This window comes from Phyllostomus discolor, chromosome 3, assembly GCF_004126475.2.
Source record: "Phyllostomus discolor isolate MPI-MPIP mPhyDis1 chromosome 3, mPhyDis1.pri.v3, whole genome shotgun sequence".
Lineage (NCBI taxonomy): Eukaryota > Metazoa > Chordata > Mammalia > Chiroptera > Phyllostomidae > Phyllostomus > Phyllostomus discolor.
The window spans coordinates 33,888,666-33,897,347 of NC_040905.2; positions in this window are offsets into that span (position 1 = coordinate 33,888,666).

The following is an 8,682-nucleotide window of genomic DNA, read 5'->3' on the forward strand; positions in this document are numbered from 1 at the left end:
GTAAAGTTTCCTCCACTGCACCCCAAACTGGGGGTTTTGATTGGTGCCAACAATCATCAGTTGACACGTACAACACACGCCAAGCACAGCCACCTGCCAGCAGCCTGGCTCTTGCTCCTGTCTAGGCAGATCCCCACTGGGTACCACCAGCACTGCCACCTGCTGACACCTGAGCTCCCAACCCCTGTCTCAAGCCCCTGGCACACAGCTGCCCTTCTGGCCCTGCACTCACCCCCCACCTCTGTCCCCCAGCCTGGCTCGCCAAGCTGGCCAACTGTCCACAGGCCCAGGGGTATGTCAGCTCAGCCAAGATGAGACAGGGACACCTGACCCCAGCCCGGCCCTGCTCTCTGAACAACAGTATTTTGACTGCATGTGGCAAGACAAATAGAACTGTACGCAGATGCTGTGTCCCAGTTAGGAAATTTGTTTTGCACAGACCTATGAGTTAGCAATCTGGGAATTATTTTGTTTTCTAGAATTGAACAAGCAAGCAATCATGTTCTGGATAATCAGACTGGATACGTAATTTTGCATAATTTTCAGGCCCCGTACAAAATGAGAATGCAGGGCCCTTGTTCAGAACATGTTAACAAGTTCAGGACAGCGACAACAGAGCATTAAGCCAAGCCCTTCCGTGTGGGAGGCCCTGTGGATGATGAGTCTCACGGTTGGGTAAAGTGGGTGCTGGTGCCCTCAGCAAAATTCTGGTCACACATGCAGAAGGAATGTCAGACAGAGAAAGACAAACACTGTGTGATGTCACTTATGTGTGTAATCTCTTTTTTAAAATGCCAAACTCATAGAAAAAGAGAGATTTGTGTTTACCAGGGGTGTGGGGCGGGGCAGAGGGAATCGGAGGAAGGGGGTCAAAGGTACAGACTTCCAGTGGGAAGGTCAATAGGCCTGGGAGTGGCAGGTACAGTACAGCGACTGCAGTTGACACTGCCATGTGGAACATAGAGAGTTGCTAAGACAGCAGATCATGAGAGCTCTCATCACAGGGGAAAAGTGTTTCTTCCCCTTTTTCTGTCTATATGAGGTGGTAGATGTTAACTAAATTTACTGTGGTCATCATTTCTCAATTTCTGCAAGTCATGTCATCGTACTGCATATCTTAAACTTAAACATCAATTATATCTCAGTAAAGCTAAAAGAAAATAAAACTATTAAAATTTAAAATACGTAATAACAAAATCGGAAGTCCTGACATCACAAAGTGCTGGCGAGAACGCAGAGAACTGGAACCCATGCCCTGCTGGCAGGAGCGAGAAGGCATGCGGAAGGAATGAGGGAAACAGAATGGCCATTTGCCAACACTGCAGTGGTCGCTGTCCTAGGCAAGCCCATCAAGGGGTGTTAACATCCACAGACAGAATCACAGTGAGAAGGGGGGCGTTTACCTATTCTCCCCACGGGATAACCTTTGCAGTGGAGAGGACAGGCAGACACCTGTTACCAAGCAACCCAGCATAACAGAGCTGATAGTGGATACACCGACAGTGCCACCTCTGGGGGAGGGGTCCTGAGAAGGCCCAGCACCGTCTGTGGGCTCCTGGCCCAAGGACATGTCCTGACAGTGGCCTCGAGGAAATAGCAGATGAGTGCCTGCTGGGAGACTGTGTGCATAGTCATGGCCACTGCTGTGTCAAAACTGAGGGACTGACCCCTTGAAGGAGACCCAGGAGACATAACAACTAAACGTAATGCAGGTCCTGGCCCAGGATAGGATGCTGAGGTCGGGCTGCAGGCTGGTCAGTAGTGCTGCTGGTGTCAGTCCTCAGTGAGAGCTGTGTGCCACAGCCAAGGCCACGTGAGCTGGGAACTTTGGAGGAAGCTGCTGCGGGATAGGACGGAATGTTCCATAAGGCTTGTGTAACTTGTTTTGTGAGTCTGAAGTTCCCTCAAAATGAACAACTAGAGCATAAAAACATTAAAATAAGAGGTTCTGTTTTGTCCTTTGTGTACATCCCACTAAGGACATCCATCTCACGTGCCGTGTTCCAAAGTCATTTGGAGTAATTGCTTCATCTGTGTAGTTACATTACTACCACTTGGACATACTGGTGTACTGGGGTGAATAGTGCTCCCCAAATGCATGTCCACCCAGAACCTCAGAATGTGGCCTTATTTGGAAATCAGGCCTTTGTAGATGCGACTAGTCGAAATGATGTCCTACTGCAGTGGGATGGGCTAGTGTAGGAAGAGGACAGACACGGGCACAGAGGAGCAGCCACGTAGGACAGACTGAGTGATGTGGCCACAGCCCAGACATTCCAAGTACTGCTGGGAACCACCGAGCTGGAGAGGCCTGGGTGGTCCTCCGTCTAAGCCCCAGAAGGTACATCTCTGCCAGCGCCTTAATTGAAATCATTGATATCTATTGATTGATAGAAATCACTGTTGACCTCTGGCCTCCAGAACTGCAAGAATCAGTTTCTATTGTTTGAGCCTTGCAGTTTGCACATTTGCTATGCAGCCTCAGGGAACTGACCCAGCAGTTACATTTATTTGTTCCTACCTCCGTGGCCCCTGTTCTTTCTGGTATAATTACATTATTCTGCACATGGGGACGACTCTAAGTGCTGAAGTGAGAAGACACAGCAGATTCACGGGGAAGGCCACCCCCTACCCCTCTCACCTTCCACGGAACCACCCATTAACTTTCTATTCCCCCCACTCCCCCAGCCCAGCCCCCAGCTATCTCAGCGTCCTGTAATGGATCGTGGCGATGCTTTGACCTCTTTCTGGTTTCACTTAATAGTGCATCAGGGAGACAGCTGCTGTTAGCATAGAGATAGCTTCTTATTCATTTAAAAGTGCATTTGCAGCTGTCCTTCAATTTACCTGATGAATGAATCTACGCTTCGGTATCTGGGCTGTTCCCAATCTTGCACTACTGTGAGCACCAGCATCACCATCACCAGTATCGTCAGGTACTTGTGGATACAGTTCTGTGGCTGCAGCCACTCTCCCCTCCCCAAGGCTGCAGCTTGTCACAGGACCACCTACTTCCTCATAAGACACCTCAGGCACGTTGTCAAACCTCCAGACCTCTGTCAGTGAGGCTGGCACCTTTGCCCATGGGCCAAAGAAGCCCTTCTCTCTCTGCGCACTTGAGTGTAGAAGCACGTTACCATTTATTATAGTTCACAGGCAAACACTTCCCCACAGTGTGCTACTCGTCTTAAGTTTTGTTTGTGGTGCTTTTGTTCATGCAAAGCTTATATTCTATTTTCTAGTAAACTTTAATTTTTGGAGGAGTTGAAGTTTCACAGCAAAACTGAGCAAAAGGTACAGAGGTTTCCCATATATGCTGTGCCCCCTACACTGGCACAGCCTCCCCCATCGTCAGCACCCCCACCAGGCGGAACATCTGTTACAGATGATGAGCGTGTGTTGATGCATCATCGCCACCCAGAGTCCACAGTTCACATTAGAGTCATTCTTGGTGCCATGCATTCTGGGGGTCTGGACAAGTGTGTAACAACACATATCCATCATTGTGTCATAGAGATTTGTTTCACTGCCCTAAAACTCCTCCATGATTTGTCTATTCATTCCTCCCCACCCCTAACCCCTGATAACCATGATCTTTTACTCTCTCCATAGTTTTGTCTTTTCCAGAATGTCATGGAGTTGGAATCATGCAGTGTGTCACCTTTTCAGATTGGCTTCTTTCACTTAGTAATGTGCATTTAAGTTCCTCTGTTGTCTTTTCATGGTTTCAAAGCTCATGTATTTTAGCTGAGTAATATTCCACTGTCTGGATGGACCACAGTTTGTCCATTCACCTACTGAAAGTTATCTTGTTTGCTTCCAGGTGTCAGCAATTACAAACAGAGCTGCCATAAACATTAACATGCAGGTTTTCGAGTGGATGTTAAGTTTTCAGATCATTCGGGTAAATTCCCCAAGGAGCACAACTACTGGATCCCAACTTAGCTCGTAAGAAACCACCGTCTTCCAAAGTGGCTGCATTCCCACCAGAAGTGAATGAGTATTCCTCTTACTCCACATCCTGGTGGGCATTTGTTGTCAGGTGTCCTGAATTTTGGCCATTCTAAGAGGTGTGTAGAGGTGTGTAGTATCTCACTGTTTTTGACTTTCATTCCCCTGACAACATAGGGTGGGCAGCGTTTTTTCACATGCTTATTTGCCATCTGTGTATCTTCTCTGGTGAGGTGTTGGTCAAGGTCTTTGGCCCGTTTTTTAAATCATTGAGTTTTAAGAGTTGTCTATTTTTGATGATAGTCCTTTATCAGAAGACTTTTTTGCAAATAAAGTAGTCCCCCTTTATCTATGGTTTCACTTTTCACAGTTTCAGGGCTGAAAATATTAAATATTAAATGAAGGTTTTCCGAAATAAATCATTTGTAAGTTGTCCATCGTGAGCCGTTCTGAGCAGCACGATGAAATCTCATGCCGTCTCACTCTGTCCTGCCTGGGACATGGGCCATCTCTTTGGTGCATCCACATTGCACGTGTTACCCACCTGCACACCACTCTGTAGCTCTCAGTTATCAGATCAACCATCACAGTGCCACATGCTTGTGTTCAAGTCACCTTTATTTTACTTAACAACAGTCCCAAAGCACAAGAGTAGTGATGCTGGCAATTCTGACATGGCAAAGAGAAGCCGTAAAGTGCTTCCTTGAAGTGAAAATGTGTACATATAGGAGTTTATATAGGGTTTGGTGCTGTGCATAGTTTCAGGCATTCACTGGGAGTCTTGGAACATATCCCCCACAGTTAAGGGGAAGAGTGCTGTATTTTTCCCAATGTGGGGCTTGTCTTATTCTCCTGACATTGCCTTTCACAGAGCAGGAGTTTTCATTTTAATGAAGTACAGCTTATTTTCTTCATAGGTCATGCCTCTGGTGCCATATATAAAAAGTCATCACCAAATCTAAGTTCATCTAGATTTTCTCCTGCGTTATCTTCCAGGAGTTTTATAGCGTTGCATTTCACATGTAGGCCTTTGATCCATTTTTAGTCAATTCAGTGAAGGATGTAAAGGGTGTGTCTAGATACATCGTTTTGCATGGGGATGTCCAGTTGTTCCAGAACCACTTGTTGAAGAGATTGCCTTTGCTCCATCATATTGTCTTGGCTCCTTTGTCAACCATCCATGGCTGTATGGAAGGGGGTCTGTTTCTGGGCTCTGTTCTGTGGCACGGATCTGCGTGTGTTCCTTCACTCACGGCAGTGTCGATTACTGCAGCTTCGTGGTGTCCTGAAGTTGGGTGGGGTCAGTCCTCTGGCTTTGTTCTCCTGCTTCACTACTGTGTGGGCTGTTCTGAATCTTTTGCCTCCGTATAAACTTCAGTATCAGTTTGTCAGTGTCCACAAAATACTTTGCTGGGATTTTGATTGGGAATATTTCATTTTAAGTGGTTGAATTTATTAATCTTCTATTTTTTCTCCAGAATTGTACATTGTAGTTAGAAATCTCATCTCTCGAATTTTCCTCTGGAGTCTTTGTGTTTCCTTTTTTACATTTAGATCTCCAGTCCTTTGGGGGTTATTCTGGAGTAGAGTATGACTTAAGGGTTCAGTTTTATCATTTTCAAAATAGCTACCCAATTGCCCCAAGAATATTATTATCACAAGTCCATTTTTGCCATCTTTACCATATGCCAAATCTCAGTATGTATCTGATCTATTTCTGGACTTTCTATTCTGTTCCATTGGTCTGAATGTCTAACAAATAGAAATGTGAATATTTAGACCAATAGACAAATTTTCAAAAGAATTAATGAAAAAACTTTCATATCTATTCTTCTTTCTTTTCATTCAGTTGTGTGCTAAAAACCCTGTGATGCAGACTTTGTTCCCCAGCAAACAGCAAATGCAGAAACAAGCAGCCGAGTCCTCCTGCTATGAGAAATATGTCCTGAATCCTGCAAACCATTTAAAAAATGGGAAATCCATTACTTCCCAAGCCCACCCAGCAAAACTCATCAATGAATCGACTTGGCACTTATTTTACATAGAGCTGACATTAACCAGAATCCAGCTTCTCTTTTAAGTCATTATTTCAGATTTGTCACTTTGGGAAAGTGTGATAAGGGCCAACACTTATCTTCCCCAAGCAGTTTTGCCCATACAGCCCACCAAGCCCATTTCACTAGGATTTGCTCACCATCTAACAGAAGTTTAGAATCAACACATAATCCCACCCCCCATCTTTAATTCTAGGGATGATTTGTAACCTGCTCTGTGCAAGAGAGAAGGATTCTAATGTCACTGTTTTATTTTCAATTCCTATGCCCAGCTTCTAACAGGCGTTCAGATGTTTGTTCCTTCCAGTTTCCTTGAATTAATGTGGTGAGCCTTGGCTGATGTGGCTCAGTGGGTTGGAGCATCATCCCATACACCAAATGGTTGTGGGTTTGATTCCTGGTCAGCGCACACACTTACGTTGGGAGTTCAATCCCCAGTCAGGGTGCATATAAGAGGCAACTGATCGGTGTTTCTCTCTCACATTGATGTTTTTCTCTCTCTTTCCCTTTTTCTCTCTCCCTGCCTTCCTCTCTCTCTGAAATCAATTTTTTAAATGATTTTTTGAAAAAAGAATGTGGTGAGAGGGAGCCAAGGTGGCCTTTAGGGCATCAGGGCCTGCTGTCACTTCTTGGCACGGCATATGCTTGTTCTCAATAGAGTAATTCCAGCCACTCTTCCAGCTGGTTGTCAGAGACTATTCACTGGTGTCAGTGATTCTGTCTCATTCAACTCTGTGTCCCACCCCCTCCTCTCTGGCAACCATCAGCTTGTTCTCAGTATTTAGGTGTCTGTGTCTGTTTTGTTATGTTTATTTATTTATTTAGATTTCACATAGAAGTGCAATTGTATGGTAATTGTCCTTCTCCATGTAACAAACATTTTATAGTGCCCTCTTGCTCTGCTGAAATGAAATTCGGGGATAATATTGCCCAGTTGTACGTATTTTTTTCCCCCCAAATCAATTAATGCTCTGTCATAAAAGGAGATGTAGCAGGATGATTAGGTGTGCTACTGCACACCATAAACCTTGATATCTCAACATGCAACACACCTTCACTGGAACATGTGGCATGGGGACCAGAGCCCCATGTGCAGAAGCTCCAGGCAGCAGTGGTAGAAAGCTTGGGCAACACATGTGGAACCGCCATCCAGAATGATGACCCACTACCAAATGTTCTCAGCAAAGCTAACATACAGCCCTGAACACCTTGTCACAAATTCCTAGGAAAGTCAGACTATGTTAAAATCATGCAAAAATTATGAGTTTAAATGTAAACAAGTTGGAGTCTAGGTTCAAGTTTTTCACCGTGTGTATGGCAGGATCTTGAAAATGTGCATTGTGTGAGTAAGGAGTCCTTCTTTGTTTGAATTTCAGGACATCTGGCATCCAACACACCCTAACAGACCTGTCCATCATCAGGGCAACCTGCCAAAGACCTGTAAATGTTTAAAGCAGACTTTCCTGGTCCCACCCGGTGGAGGAGGACTGGTTCTGTAGGTGATGACCAGAGAGAAGATAGAGCAAAAGGAGCAGTGAATTTGATGAGGCCACTGGATCCACCTGTGTGAACCTGGCTGGCCCATGAAGCTGTGTATGCACAAGTTGCTTTTTTTTTCCCCACATCTGTCATTCTACCATTGAGCTGAAGTTCATTGGCATTTTCTACAGGAACCTAACTTGCAGCTCCAGCATTGGCCTGTGACATTGAGATAGAAAGGGAAAGAGGGTGATGGTCTGAGGACAGCCAGCACAGGGAGCTTTTTTTTTTTTTTTTTTTCCAGATCACCTGAGACCATCTTGTCAGGTGGCCCAGGGCTGTATGGCAGTTGGAGCAGCATCCCTGGGACTCGGGCCTCCTCTACCTGCGTCAGGGTGTGGGTGGGTGGTGTCTGAACTTCCAGCATGTTTGAGGGGCCCACAGATGCCCCATTGCTCCATTTCCTTGACCCTGAGAGGGCTCTGTGCCCTTGCACTTGGGTTCTACATGGTTGAATCAGAGCTGTCGTGACTGTGCTCACTCAGGGGGCATTCATAGTAACAATCAGAGCCCAGGCTGTAACTCAGGTGAAATGTCAACATGGACAAGGGAAGCTCCATAAAGCATCTGACACAACCACCTCAAATTGATGTCTTCGTGCCACTTAAAGAGCTGTTTCCATTCACTGTTGGTTTTCAAAGTCATTTGGCTTCCCAAGTGTGCCAGAGAATAGAATCTATTACTTGTTCGAAAATAGGTTTCCTGAGGTAACTGCAAACCCCAATATTGATACAAAGTCATATTGAAAGCTCTGTGGGAAGGGCAGCCTGGGCTTTTGTAAGATAATAATAGGGCTCGTGTGTTGTAAGGCTGAAACCTGTAATGTCATCAATTCTCTTCCTGGGAAATAGGCAGTCGATAAGGGTGAGGCCTGGTGAACTGTCAGCACCTCCCAGAAGGCACTGGAATCAACAGCCCCTCTGTACACCAACAGAGGCCACATCTGCGCGGTCGTGAGCACCCACCTCTGAGTCCCTTCATGACACAACCTCTCTGGGTGCCCGCCACCCCCACACCAGCCACAGCAGAAAGTAAACACACATGATGGTCCAAACATACATATTCCTAACTAAAAAACATGGCAGGGATTGGGTAGCTTCCTTAACAAAGGTCAATCTTTACTTTAACAGAACCTATG